A 14,981-nucleotide genomic window follows, 5' to 3' on the forward strand; every position below is an offset into this window, starting at 1 on the left:
CCTCACCAAACTCGCAGCATAACAATCTGTTCCGACCTGCACTCCATGACAAACTGCACTCTAGCCTCACTTAATTATATGGCTGAGATTTAAATAAGTGAGTTCTCTGGCAGTTACAGAACCAGATTAGACCAGTTAATTAATTTACTACTCTCACCTGCTCTACAGCACAGAGCTTGCTTAGACCTGCCCAATCCTGGAAGAAACTTAAAACTTGAAACAGTAAATTTAAATTTAAGTTAAATGCTAATTGCAAGCACCCAAGGCTAGATGTTATAAAAAGAGATTAACCTTTAAGATTCATTCATTCATTCATTCATTCCCTCCCTCCCTCCCTCACCAAACTCACAGCTTAACACTCTGATCCGAGCTGCACTCCAGGACAAACTGCACTCTAGCCTCCCTTATTTTTACTGCTGAGATTTAAATAAGTGGGCACTCTGGCAGTTACAGAACCAGATAAGAGCAGTTAATTAATTAATTACTCTTATCTGCTCTCCAGCACAAAGCTTGCATAGCTCTGCCCAAGCCGGGAAGAAATTTAAAACTTGAAACAGTAAATTTAAATTTAAGTTAAATGCTAATTGCAAGCACACAAGACTAGATTTTATAAAAAAAAGAGATTAACCTTTAAGATTCACTCCCTCATTCACCAAACTCGCAGCTTAACACTCTGAGTGGTTGGAATAACCAGAAGTGGGTTTTAAGTAGGATTTTAAAGAAGGGGAGGGAGGTGCAGAGGCAAAGGGGTTTAAATGTCAGTTGCAAAGTGTTAGCTCTGGGTGGCTTGATGGCGGAGGGCGATGTGTTGTAGGGCAGGAGAATGTTACAGAGACATGAATGGACTCAAGCCCAGAAATTAGAACTTTACATTTTTCAGCGATAGAGACCGGCAAGAGCGAAGCAACATTCTTCTGGTGAGAAATGGAGATAGAAAAGTAAAAAATAACAAAAGAAAATGCTGGAAGAACTCAGCAGGTGAGGCAGCATCCGTGGAGAGAGAAACAGAGTTAACGTTTCAGGCCTGGGACCCTCCATCGGAACTGGAAAAGGCTGGAAATAAAACCGATTTTTAGCAGGTGCAGAGGCAGGGAAAGGGGGCGGGGAGGGGGGAAGGAACTGAAGGACATTCTGTGTTAGGGTAGGAGGCAGGAGAGATTAAATGTTGCAAATGGGGATTGCAGAATCAAAAACAGCATGAAAAATGGGGGCAGGGGTTATAGTCTGAAATTGTTGATAACAATGTTGAGTCCAGAAGGCTGTAGAGTGCATAATCTAAAGATGAGTTGCTGTTCCTCGAGCTTACGTTGAGCTTCATTGGAACAGTGTAAGAGGCCGAGGACAGAGACATCATAGTGGGAGTGCAGCGGAGAATTAAAGTGACAAGCGGCCGGAAGCTAAGGGTCACCCTTACAGACTGAATGGATGTGTTCTGCAAAGCGGTCGTCCAATCTGCATTGGTCTCCCCAATGTAGAGGAGACCACATTTTGAGCTGCGAATAAATTACACTAAATTGCAAGAAGTACAAGTAAATCGCTGTTTCATCTGGAAGGGGTGCTTGGGGCCCTGGGCATTGGGACGGAGGTGCAGGGGGAAGATGAAGTTGTCCACTTCTCAATCAATTCCAATAGCCCTTCCCCTTCACCCGGCATCTTCCCATGCAAGTGCAGGTGATGCAACACATGCCCTTTTAACTCCTCCCTTTCTGCAGATTGGGCGACCATTTTGCGGAACACCTCCATTCAGTCTGTAAGAGTGGATCCGAGCTTCCGGGCGCCTGTTACTTTAATTCTCCACTCCACTCTGACAAGTCTGTCCTCGGCCTCTTACACTGTTCCATTGAAGCTCAACGTAAGCTCGAGGAACAGCACCTCATCTTTCGATTAGGCTCTTTACAGCCTTCTGGACTCAACATAGAGTGCAACAATTTCAGACTGTAACCCGTGCCCCTATCTTTCAGGTTGTTTATGATTTTGCCATCCCCATTTGCAACATTTAATCTCCCCTGCCTCCTACACTAACACAGAATGTCCTTCAGTTCCTTTCTCCCCTCCCCTCCCACATTCCCTGCGTCTGCACCGGCTTAAAATATGTTACATCTCTAGCAGTTTCCAGTTCTGATGGAGGGTCCCAACCCTGAAACATTAACTCTGTTTCTCTCTCCACGAATGGTGCCTGGCCTGCTGAGTGCGTCCAGCATTTTCTTTTACTTTTTCAGTTTTCCAGCATCCACAGTATATTGCTATTGTGATAGAATAGTAAGCACGGGCAGCACGCAACAGGCCCGTCAGGTTCAAACAGTAAATCAGTTCCTTCTTTCCTCAAATTGCACACGCACCGAGTGTGTATTTGCAGCATTTCCTGTCAGAGTGGGGCAAACTGCAATGCGCTCCATGTGGTGCTCTGCGTGTACTGCAGGACAGTGCTTTGCCACAATTTCAGTAAACATTCAGTAAATGATCGTGCAGATGGCGAAGATATATTCACTCCATTCTCCAGAGCAGTGGGCAGGATTGTTTCGACCAATCTCAGGTTGCAGAGAATGTGCTGGTGAGAAAGGGGCTGGGATCTGCCCTAGTTTGCACGCTATGGGCTGAGAGAAGAGATTTGTTGAGTGTTCAATCACTTTCTTACAGACGACCGATCCAGTCACCAGGAGCAAAAAAAGAGAATGGCTTGCATTTATATCGAATCTTTCACGAGCACCGGACGTCCCAAAGTGTTTTACATCCAATGACGTACTTCTTTGAAGTGTAGCCACTGTTGTAATGTAGGAAACTCGGCAGCCAATTTCTGCACGGCAAGCTCCCACAAATAAAAATGTAATAATGACCAGATAATCTGTTTTTGGTGATGTTGAATGAGGGATAAACATTGGCTTGGACACTGGGGATAACTCAGTTGCTCTTCAGAATAGTGCCACCTGGGAGCAGACGGGGTTTCTGTTCAAAGACTCATTCGAAAGTCGGCTCCTCTTACGGTGCAGCCCTCCCTCAGCACTACTTTGTACTGTCTTAGAGTTTTGTGCTCTAGTCTCTGGAGCGGGACTTGAAATCACAACCTTCTGAGTCAGCGGCATGGGTGCTATCAACTGAGCCACAGCTGAGCAAAGAAGCAGTTACATATAATTGAAAATTTCACCCTTCGAAGCGCAAAAACTAGGAACAATGATGGTACATTTTCTTAATTACAGACAATGTTTGGGATTTTGTTATTGTTTTAATGGAGGTAGAAAACTAGTGAGAATGTTAATCAGGATTATGTTACATGCAAGTGAAAATATAGAGCCATTACATTCAATGTTGTAATTGTCTCCCACCAGTAACACCATCTCCTGCGGACTCACTGCCGTCCTGAGTCACACCAAAATCCAGGGCAGTGTGTACATTATTCTGCTCAAAGACACTTTCCCATTTCTCTCCTTCTAGTGCTGATCCTTCCTGGATTCCGGGCGGCGGAGTCTCTGAACCTGTGGATGGGCCTCTGACGTCACAATGGGAGATGGCGCTCACTCAGCTCCAGCCGGGAACAGTTCCGCTTCCGTCAGCAGTTAAAGCTGGAGCACGGCCTGTCAAAGGGAGGGACAGAACATCGATCCAAAATATCCATTCCATGAGACTTGTAACGTTTATGAAATGAAGATATCCACTCCCACCATTAGACCAGGTCTGGATTGCTGCACCGACTTCAGGTGTCTCTTTCCGTTTGAACTTAACTGATTCCCCCACGGCCTGAAACAGGTTAAACAGGATAGAAACAGATAGCCAACAGTGTAAATAACAGGGAGACTGGAGATAATACGTCAGTAGGAATTAAAGACACATATTACCCATAACAGTGTTAATACAATAAATAGCAACACAAACACTCACCCAACACGTTCCAGACTTCTGCAGGTCAGTATGAGGCGGCAGAAAGCGGGGACAGATCGGTCTGTGAAGAAGTTTGATTCCAGGCACAGAACCACCAGTGAGCTGTTTGTGTTGAGAGCGGAGGCGAGATCCTCCACACAAGAATCTGTGAGAGCGTTCTCTTCCAGGCTGGGATCAGAGAGAGAGAAATACAGGAATTAGAGTAAATCTTGGAAGTATATCGCAGTTTTATCATTGTCGTTGGGTCAAGATCCTAGAACTCCCTCCCTATAAGTACTGTGGGAGTACGTTCACCACATGGACTTCAGCAGTTCAAGAAGGCGGCTCACCACCACCTTCTCAAGTGCAATTAGGGATGGGCAATAAATGTTGGCCTTTACAGCGACACCCAAATCCCATGAACGAATAAAAAAATCCCTAGTGTTTATTAATAAGTGTCCATTATCATCAGTAACACTATTACTGATACTAATAATAATGGACAGTGTTTATTAATAACACTATTATTGATACTAATAATAATAGACAGTGTTTATTAATAACACTATTACTGATACTGATAATAACGTACAGTGTTTATTAATAAAGCTATTTCAGATACTATAATAATGTACAGTGTTGATTAATAACTATTACTGATAATACTAATAATGTAGTGTTTATTCATAAAACTGTCGCTGATACTTATAATGAATGTACAGTGTTGATTACTGACACAATACTGATAATAATTATTTATTGTGCAGTATTAGTAAACACTATTACTGACACTAGCAACAATGTAAAATGTTAAACATCCAGTTATTAGAAACACAACCTCACAGAGTCTAGTACTGATCACAATTTCTGTATTTTACAGTCCGGGTTCCTCAGAGCTGCAGACAATCGTTTAACTCCTGAATCTCCCAGTTTATTGTAATTCAGGTTCAGAACCGTCAGTGACTGGTTTGTACTGAGAAAGGAGGCGAGATCCCCGGCACAAGAATCTGTAAGACCGACGACAGCCAAACTGTAGATCAGAGAGAGTGAAAAATAACAGGAATCAGTACAATAGAATCGTTTACCAATAACGCTATTACTGATTATAATAATTCCCAGTTTTGATCAATAACATTATTACTGATGAGATAAGAACATACGAATTAGGAGCAGGAGTCAGCCATTCGGCCCCTCCAGCTTGCAACACCATTTAATAAGATCATAGCTGATGTTCGACCTCACCGCCACCTTCCCACCCGATCCCCTTATCCCTCGATTCCATTAGAGTCCAAAAATCTTTTGATCCCAGCTTGACTATTGTCAACAACTCAGCATCCACAGCCCTCTGGGTTAGAAAATTCCAAATATTCTCAAAGCACTGAGTGGAAAAAAAATTCTCCTCATCTTAGTCCTAAATGACCGACCCATAATCCTGAGATCATGCCCACTTGTTCTATACTCTCCACCCAGGGGAAACAGCCTCTTAGTATATACCCTATCAACCCTCTTAGAATCTCATATGTTTCAATGAGATCACCACTCATACTTCTAAACTCCAGAGAGCTTCGACACATTCTACTCAATATTTACACATAGGAGATCCATCTCATCCTAGCAATCTCTCTAGTGAACTTTTGATGCACCGCCTCTAAGGCAAGTATATCCTTCCTTAGGTACGAAGAGCAACACTGTCCACAATACTCCAGGTGCAGTTACACCAACAGTGTGCAATTGCAGCATGACTTCCTTACTCGTGTGCTGGACCTCCTTGCAATAAAGGCCAACAAAGCATTTGCCTTCCTAATTGCTTGCTGTACCTGCATGGTAACTTTTTGTGTTTCGCATACAAGGACACCCAAAGTCCTCTGAACATTTAATAGTTTTCTCCATTTAAAATATTCGTTTTTTCTATTCATCCTATCAAAGTGAATAACCTCACATGACCCCACATAAAATGCCATCTGCCACCTTCCTGCCCACTTACATAATCTTTCTATATCACTTTGGAGATTCTTTTATATCCTCCTCACAGCTCAATTTGCCACACAACTTTGTATTTTCAGCAACGTTGGATACATTACACTCAGTCCCTTCATCTAAATCATTAATATAGTTTGTAAGTAGCTGAGCCCCGGGCACTGATACGTGCAGCAACCTGAATATGGCCCGTGTATTCCTACTGTTTGTTTTATTTTCTTTAACCAATCTTCTATTATTGTCAATGCATTAGACCTAATCCCGTGAGCTCCTATCTTCCACAACAACCTTTCGTGTGGCACCTTATCGAATGCATTTCGAAAATCCAAATTTACTACATCAGCTGCTTCCCCTTTTTCTATCCCACTAGTTACATTTTCAAAAAGCTCTAATAAATTTGTCAAACACGATTTCCCTTTCAAAATAACCATGTTCACTCTGCCTTATTTTATTATGATTATCAAAGTGCCCTGTTACAACTTCATTCATAATAAGTCCCGCATTCCTGACGGCTGATGTCAGGCTAACTGGCGTGTAGTTCCCTGTTTTGTCTGCCACCTTTCTTGGATAGCAGTGTTACATTTGCTACCTTCCAACTCACTGGGACATTTGCAGAATCTACTGAATTTTAGAAGATTAACAACAACTACTACAATTTTTTATATACCGCTTTTAACATAATAGAAGGTCACAAGGCGCTGCAAATGAGCGTTATTGAAAAAGAACAAAATTTGACACGAAGCCACATGAGCAGATTTTAGGCTAGATGAACAAACTTGGTTTGAAGGTGCATCGTAAAGGAGGAAAGAGAAGTGGGGAGGCAGAGAGATTTAGGTTGTGGATTCCAGACCTTAGGACCTAGGCAGCTGAAGGCATGACGCCCAATGGTGGAGCAATTAAAATCGGGGAATGTTCAAAAGGTCAGTGCAGGCAGAGCGCAAATGCCTCGGGGGTCTGTAGGCCTGGAGGGGATTACATATATAAGGACACAAACAATGCATCCACTACCTCTGCAGCCATCATTTTCAGAACCCTAGGATATAGGCCACCAGGTTCAGGAGGTTTGTTGGCTATCAGTCGTTGTTGGTGCTCTACTCGGAGCTCCGACACGGCAAGAGAGCTCCAGGTGGGCAGAGGAAACGCTTCAAGGACACCCACAAAACCTCCTTGAAAAGGTGCAGCATCACCAACGGCACCTGGGAATCCCTGGCCCAAGACCGCACAAAGTCTAAAGGACTCACATTTACTTTTGCTACTCTCTTCCTTTTTACATACTCGTAGAAACTCATACAATCTGTTTTATTTTTCTTTGTATTTTCTGCCTCTTTATGAATTGTATGTTCATTCTTTGCTGGCTTCTAAAACTCTCCCAATCTTTAGGCTTATTACTCTCCTTGACAAATTATAAGCCCCTTCTTTTAATCTAATACTTTCCTTAACCTCTTTAGTTTGCCAAGGGCTGATTACTTTATGCATGATGATTTTGTTTCGCCATAGAATGCTGATTAATTATGAATTATTTATTTAAATGTTCGCCACTGCTTATCTACCAGCGTACATTTTAATCTTACTTCACATTCTACCTTAGCCAACTCGCGCCTTTGGAAATGTTTTTACTTACATTTGATATTCTAGTTTAGGATTTAAGTACATTACTCTGGAACTCAAAGTGAAATTCTATCACATTATGATCACTCTTCTCTGGTGGATCACTTACAATGAGATTACTAATTTACCCCATCTCATTATTCAAGACAAGATTTAACATAATCGCTTCCCTATTTGGTTTAAAGACGAATCGTTCTTGAAAACTGTCTCGAATACATTCCTTGACGTGGTCCTCCAAACAACCTTTGATTTGTCCAGTCTTAATGAAGATTAAATTCCCCCACTATTATTGCATTGCGTTTGTTACAAGCTCCTCTCATTTCTTGATTAATACTCTGTCCCACAATATAGCTATTGTATTATCTCCTGAGTCTACTTCATTCTCTTCCGAGCCAAGATCGATCTGCACCACTGTCCTTATGTTATCCTTTAATCTGAGGGTTACCCCTCCCCCTTTTCCATTTTATCTGTCCTTTTGAAACGTTAAGTAAATTGGAATATTTAGTTCACAACATTGGTTGCCATGTGGCCACTGCTTTGTAATAGTTATTCGATCAAATGCATTTGTCTCCAATTGTGCCATTTATCTTGTTACGAATGCTGCGTGCTTTGAGATAAACCTTTTTCGATATTAATGTTTTACTATTCCTTCCCTTATTTAACCTTATTCACTTTTGCACTTTAACTGTTAAACTATCTTTCCCATCCTGTCACATTCTTCTTAACTTTACCCAAATCGCTACACTAGTCTATGGCCTTGTCTTTTCTCTTCAGCTTCATAAATGTACCCTCATCTGAACGCTCCTGCTTTCAGTTTAAAGTCATATCTACAGCCCTAGCTTTTCGATTCACCAGGATACTGGTCCCATCCCGGTTCACTGTGGAGGCCGTACTAACGGAGCCGCTCCCTCTTTCCTCAGTGCAGCTGTCAGTGCCCCTTGAATCTAAACTCCTGTGTCCCACAATACACTTTAAGCCACACATTTAACTCTCAGATCTGTTTGAACCTATGACAATATGCGCGTGGCTCAGGAAATTATGAGTTTCTGCATAATAATTTGGATCCCAGCTCTTCAAACTCACTCAGCAGTAGCTCCTTCCTCGTTCTGGTTTTGCCGTTCGTTCCCAAATGAACCACAGCCTCTGGAACCTCCTCCCACTCCAATTTCTTCTCCTGGCACTGGGCAGACAACACAACCTCCTGAACTCCTGGTCGTGGTTGCAGAGAACTGCATCTATCCCCCTGAATATACTATAACTACTACTAACACATTCATTTTCACAATTCCACTTGAATGGCCTCCTGTGCCACGGTGCCGTGGTCAGTTTCATCATCCGCCCTGTAGACATTGCCCTCATCCACACACGCTGCAAGAAGCTCGTTACTATTGCTTGGAGAGGCAAGGATTAATCAGGGATAGTCAACATGGCTTTGTCAAGGGAAGATCATGTCTGACTAATTTGATTGAATTTTTTGAGGGGGTGACTAGGTGTGTGGATGAGGGTAACGCAGTGGATGTGGTATACATGGATTTCAGTAAGGCCTTCGATAAAGTCCCGCACAGGAGACTGGTCAAGAAGGTAAGAGCCCATGGAATCCAGGGTGCCTTGGCACATTGAATACAAAACTGGCTTAGTGGCAGAAGGCAGAGGGTGATGGTCGAAGGTTGTTTTTGTGACTGGAAACCTGTGGCCAGTGGGGTACCACAGGGATCGGTGCTGGGTCCCTTGCTGTTTGTGGTCTACATTAATGACTTGGATATGAATGTAAAGGGTATGATCAGTAAATTCGCGGATGATACTAAAATTGGTAGGGTGGTAAATAGCGAGGATGGTAGCCTCAGTCTGCAGAACGATATAGATGGGTTGGTCAGATGGGCGGAACAGTGGCAAATGGAATTTAACCCGGAAAAGTGCGAGGTGATGCACTTTGGGGGGTCTAACAAGGCAAGGGAATACACAATGAAGGGAAAGACCCTAGGCAAGACGGAGGGTCAGAGGGATCTGGGTGTGCAGGTACACAGATCCCTGAAGGCGGCGGAACAGGTGGATAAGGTGGTAAAAAAGGCATATGGGATACTTGCCTTCATTAGCCGAGGCATAGAATATAAGAGCAAGGAGGTTATGATGGAGCTGTATAAAACACTGGTTAGGCCACAGCTGGAATACTGTGTGCAGTTCTGGTCGCCACACTACAGGAAAGATGTGATCGCGTTAGAGAGGGTGCAGAGGAGGTTCACCAGGATGTTACCAGGGCTGGAGCGCTTCAGCTATGAAGAGAGATTGGGCAGATTGGGTTTGTTTTCCTTGGAGCAGAGGAGGCTGAGGGGGGACATGATTGAGGTGTACAAAATTGTGAGGGGCATAGATAGGATGGATGCTGAGGAGCTTTTCCCCTTAGTAGAGGGGTCAATAACTAGGGGGCATAGATTCAAGGTAAAGGGCGGGAGGTTTAGAGGGGATTTGAGAAAGAACTTTTTCACCCAGAGGGTGGTTGGAGTCTGGAACTCACTGCCTGAAAGGGTTGTGGAGGCAGAAACCCTCACAACATTTAAGAAGCATTTGGATGAGCATTTGAAATGCCATAGCATACAAGGCTACGGGCCAAATGCTGGAATATGGGATTAGATTAGACAGGGCTTGATGGCCGGCATGGACACGATGGGCCGAAGGGCCTCTATCCGTGCTGTATTACTCTATGACTCTATGACTCTATGACTCTATATAGCAAATGCTGAGGCTCCTCCAGCCCTGCTCCTGGGGTTCTGTTACAAGACTGACTCGCAGTCTCACCCTCCTGTCCATGACCACTAACCAGACCAGTAATACTTCTTAACCTAAGTGATGTGCCTGCCTTCTGGATAAAATTGTCCAGATAACTATCTCCCTCCCTGACATCCCATAAAGTCTGCACCTCGGACTCCAGCTCAACAACTCTGAGGAAAGGTTCCTCGAAATGCAAACACTCATTGCAGATGTGGTTGTTTGGGATCACTATGCTCTCCACAAACTCCAACACTCTGTAGCTGTGGCACACCACCTGCACTGCAATTCCTATCTAAACTTGTTTTATTTATTTAATTAATGCGTTTAATCAACGTTGCTGATTATATTTAGTTTTCTGAACCAATTACTTTATCTAGTTTCAGTTATAGTTAGATTGATTTACATTGTTACCGATAAATCAAACCACTAATGGTGTTAGAGTCAAAATTCAGCACCTCCTTCCACGTCTGCACTGAAATCCCACTCTCAACAAATTCCCAACTTTACACTCTGTTCACGATCCAACCCATTTATGACCGCTCGGTGCGAGCACTCTGTTTACTTTTATACACCTTTTGGAGCTACACTAATGTTAGAAGTACTCACTCAGCTTCCTGCTCACAGTAATCAGCCCCTATTCAGGCAATGAGTTACAGCTGATTGATTGTTAACAGACACTGAAAGGCACTTTCCGTTCATTGCTGACTAACTTGCAGTTTATTTTGGGCTTTGAATTTCGAGGTTAAATTCAAAATGTTAACCTAACTTTCAGCTTCACTCTACACACCTATTACATACCAGAGAGTTCCACTCTGATCAAGTTACCAACTTTGACACTCTGCTTATGATACACTCCGTGTCTGTCCATTCTGTGTGACCACGGTGAAATTAACAAACACTGTATAGTATTTCTAACAGTATTGCTGATACTATCAATAATGTACATATCCAGTTATAAACACAATCTCACTCAGTCTGGTACTTACTCCAGTTTCTCTATTTTACAGTCCGGGTTCCTCAGAGCCGCAGACAGTAGTTTGACTCCTGAATCTTGCAGATTATTATAACCCAGGTTCAGCACTCTCAGTGTCCCGTTTGTACTGAGAGCAGAGGCGAGATCCTTTGCACAAGAAGCTGTGAGACCGACATTATCCAGCCTGGGGATCAGCGTGTTGGAAAAATAAGAGTGTCTATTAATGATACTATCATTGAGGCTAAAATTAATCCACTGTGTTTATTAATAACATTATTGCGAATACTAGTAATACTTTACAATTTATTCATAACACCATTACTGACACTAATACTTCTTCTTCCATATGGTAGTAGCAAAGCTAATTAAATGTCAGTACCTAAGTCAGATATCTAGGATAATTCTTCCGGTTTAACAGCGTGGATATCTTGTATGCTGCCTGTGAATTTCATCTCAGGGAGGTGCACAATGATGTACTCTAGGGCCTGATCAGGAGCTCCACAGGTACATGATAGGGTTCCTTTAATCTTCTATCATTGGAGAAGGTGGCAGAATCTAACTTGACCGGTTCTGAGGCAGCTGATGGTTGTCCACTGTTTGTGAGGAATGTTTGATCCTTCAGGTTGTACTGTGGGGTCCTCTATATGCAATCCATTCCATATGTCAATGTTCTTCTAAGTATTCTGCCATCATTCATCATGGCTGAGGGGAGATCACTGAAGGGATTCGGTGATGGTCCAAAAAGGCCTCCTAGATTTTAGCCGGGTTGCTGGTAGGCTGTTCAAGTCGGGCTGGATTGGCATGCCTTTGCTAGTGTAGCAATTGTATTCTCTGGAGAATGCATATTTATGGCATATGTGTGCAGTGTTAGACATCCAATTATTAGAAACACCACGTCACACTGTCTGGCACTTACCACAGTTCCTGTATTTTACAACCCGGATTCCTCAGAGCAGCAGACAGTAGTTTCACTCCTGAATCTCCCAGACTATTATTACTCAACCTAAACACAGATAGACAGCGAGTGAGGAACGAACAGAGTCAAACCTCAAATCATATACAAATTCCGTGTCTCCAATATTACAGGAAGATGAAAGTAACATCAGGAAATCAATGCAGATATTTTACTGTCACTGAAAATTAAACTCAATGCCAATCACTTTAACTTTTAATGACAGTGTAAAATGGGCACTGTTGGGCCGACCATCCGCTATAAGCCACGCCAGGTTTGTCTCTTGGTTGAAGTCAATGGAAAATAAAATTTGGGAACGGTGTAAACTGGCTAACCATCCACTATCGCGCGTTTCCCGTTACTAATGAAGACTAATTTCACCCTGTCAGTATTTATTAAATGAAGTGTTGTCTGTGTGAAGCCTTTAAATGTCCATCAGTCCGGTCACATTCACTGATAGTCAGAATTTCCCTCCTGCAGCTCAGTGACCGGCTCCGTCATGTTGTGGGGAAACGTGTATCATTTCTGCTGCTCCTTCAATTCTGGATTTAAGGGAATGCGGCTTTCCCCGAATTAAATGATAAAGCGGTGATTCCCTGTACTTTATACACTGTGCATTATATTAATCTGTATAATATCTCGGGGTGAGTTATATTGTGAAACGTCGCTGACTGCTCCTGTAAAATCCGCCCCCAGAATTTTATGTAACAAAGACAGTTAATTCTGTCCCGTTACACGTTTTTAAGGCCCTTGTGCTCTTAGTTTATACGTGACTCTCTCACTTTCTTCCATATTAAAGTGGCTCTAAATTTAATTCAATTTCGTTTATTTTGACGGAATTTCCAAGAATTTCACCTCCATTACTGTACTCCCGGCGGGTCCTCCCAAAGAGAGGACAGGTTATCAGAAAATCCCATGTCTATTAACGGCGCATTTAACGGCACAAATCCCAGTCTTTGGTGCGAATTCAAGGAAAATCCAAACCAGTTGACCGCTGCACGTCTGTGCCCTGGGATATAACCGGGCAACGAGAGTTCTGACAAATTATAAAAAAGCATGTTTATTTATTTCATGTAAAGAATTGGGAATAGTTCTCCTTAGTTACAGGTGCTAAAGTCCCTTTATTATGTATTGTTAAACGAGGAAATTTTCCCTCCTCACCGGAAGCCATTTTATTATATATTATGATATAATGGCTACATTTTACCCCATGTTCTGTTTATGGTTTGTAGTTGATACGGTAAATTATTGTTAGATATTGAATTATTTTTATCTGCACTGCACTGCACTGCACTCAGCATATCGGTTTCATGCTTTCCAAAATTAAAAGCTTTATAGCTGAACGCACACAGCATTCATAACAAGATAGATGAGTTGACAGCACAACTAGATATAAATGGGTATGATCTGATAACCATTACTGAAACGTGGTTGCAAGGTGACCAAGGGGTATTTGCCATTTTGTAAGGATAGGCAGAAAGGAAAAGGAGGTGATGTTTCTCTGTTAATAAGGGATGAGATCAGTGCTGTAGCGAGAAATTATATTGGCCTAGACGAACAAGACGTAGAATCAGTTTGAGTGCACATAAGAAATAATAAGATAAGAAGTCACTGGTGGGAGTGGTCTACAGGCCCCCAAACAGTAACCACAATGTAGTGCGGAGTATAAATCAAGAAATAGCAGAGACTTGTCAGAAAGGTATGGCTATAATCATGGGAGATTATAATCTTCATATTGATTGGACAAAGCAAATTGGCAAAGGTCGACCTGAGGAAGAGTTCTTCGAGTGTACATGGGATGGTTTCTTGGAACAATATGTTGTGGAACCAACCAGGGAGAAGACTATTTTAGATCTGGTAATGTGTACCGAGACTGGATTAATTAATGATCACGATGTTAATGATTATCTTGGGAAGAGTGATCATAGCATGGTGGAATGTCAAATTCAGTTTGAAGGTGAGAAAGTTAGGTCTGAAACTCATGTCCTGAGCTTTAACGAAATCTGCTTTCCTACCTTTGTAATTACCTTTGTTTAAGTGGACTGGAAAATATATTACAGTGTAAGACTGTAAAAAATCGGTGGCAAACATTTAAGGAGATATTTCATATCTCTCAGCAAAGATATATTCCAGTGCGAAAGAAAAACTCTAACAGAAGGATGAACCATCTGTGGCTAACTAAGGAAGTAAAGGATGTTTTCAAATTGAGAACAAAACTATACAAAGTTGCGAAGATTAGTGAAAGGGCAGAGGATTGGGAATTTTTTTAAAAACAACAATGGACTACTAAAAAATGATAAAGAAAGAGAAGATAGCTTATGAGCGTAAGCTAGCAATAAATAAAAAACCGACAGTAAAAGCTTTGCCAGGATGAGAGTAGCTAAACTAAACGTTGGTACCCTAGAGGATGAATCTGTGGAATTAATAAAGTGAAACAGGGAAATGGAGGAGATTTCAACAAAAATTTTGTATCAGTCTTCACGGTAGAAGACACTAAAAGCATCCCAATAATGGATAATCAAGGGGCTATTGGGGTGGTAGGAGAACTTAAAACAATCAGTATCACCAGCAAGAAAGTACTAGGCAAACTAATGGGACTAAAGGTGGGCAACTCCTTGACCCGATGGACTGCATCCTAGAGTCTTAAAAGAGGTGGGTGCAGACATAGTGAATGAATTGGTTGTAATCTACCAAAATTCCCTGAATTCTGGTGAGGTCCCAGTGGAATGTAAAACCGGAAATGTAACGCCCCTATTTAAGAAAGGAGGGAGAAAGAAAGCAGGCAACAATCAATCTGTTAGCCTAACATCAGTCATTGGGGAAAATGCTGGAGTCCATCATTAAGAAGTGGTA

At 42.3% G+C, this 14,981-nt stretch overlaps 1 pseudogene; it reads right to left on the minus strand.

Moving 5' to 3' along the window:
* LOC147092706 (NACHT, LRR and PYD domains-containing protein 12-like) overlaps positions 1-14,981 on the minus strand; it is a 1,351,730-nt pseudogene that overhangs the window by 859,169 nt on the left and 477,580 nt on the right.

This window comes from Somniosus microcephalus, unplaced genomic scaffold (assembly GCF_052327205.1).
Source record: "Somniosus microcephalus isolate GS21.2 unplaced genomic scaffold, FLI_Smic_1.0 unresolved_chr2, whole genome shotgun sequence".
In the NCBI taxonomy this organism is placed as follows: domain Eukaryota; kingdom Metazoa; phylum Chordata; class Chondrichthyes; order Squaliformes; family Somniosidae; genus Somniosus; species Somniosus microcephalus.